This window comes from Brassica oleracea, chromosome C6 (genome assembly GCF_000695525.1).
Source record: "Brassica oleracea var. oleracea cultivar TO1000 chromosome C6, BOL, whole genome shotgun sequence".
NCBI lineage: Eukaryota > Viridiplantae > Streptophyta > Magnoliopsida > Brassicales > Brassicaceae > Brassica > Brassica oleracea.
In genome coordinates, this window is record NC_027753.1 from 35,031,400 (window position 1) to 35,032,294 (window position 895).

Sequence of the window (895 nt, forward strand, 5' to 3'; positions counted from 1 at the left end):
CCCCCATGGACATACAATAGTCATTAAAAGCTTGGGAAGTGAATTCACTTGCATTGTCTAGACGTATAGTCTTTAATGAAAAATCTGGAAAATGTGCTCTCAGTCTTATTATCTGAGCCAGCAATCTTGCAAGTGCTAGATTACGAGTTGATAGGAGACAAACATGTGACCATCTTGTGGATGCATCAATCAGGACCATAAAATATCTAAATGTCCCACAGGGTGAGTGTATTGGTCCACAAATATCAACTTGTATTCTCTCTAGGAAATTTGTCACTTCCTTATTCACTTTGGTACGTGATGGCTTAGTAATTAGTTTCCCTTGTGAGCATGCTTCACATGTGATATTCTTAGGGATAACTCTTTTTTGTTTTCAAACTGTGACCATTTGAATTTGATATGAGTTTTCGCATCATGTTCGAACCGGGGTGTCCAAGCCGATTGTGCCAAAGAGTGAACTCTTTTTTGAATTCTTTATTCAAGACGGCATTAGCCTCAAAAAGACTGGTCTAGGCATAATAAAGACCAGTCCCACACGCAGGTATAGTCTCAAAGACTTTCTTATTGCCTTGGGTGATTTTATAAATCTGTAGGAATTCTTTACTTCCTTCACCCATTGTTTCGATGTGGAAACCATTCAGTCTTATGTCTTTAAAGCTCAATAGACTTCTGTTTGAGCTAGGTGAGTACAAAGCATCTTCAATCTCAAGATGTGTACCTTTTGGCAATAAGATATTGGCGTGGCCATAGCCTTCAATTAAGCTAGCCGTGCCAGCTATAATGGTGATGTTAGCTACCTTATGTGTGAGAAGTATGAAAAATCGTTTGTCTCTCAAAATGGTGTGGCTGGTGCCACTGTCCACCACGATTGTATCCATTCCACTTTTCATTCTTT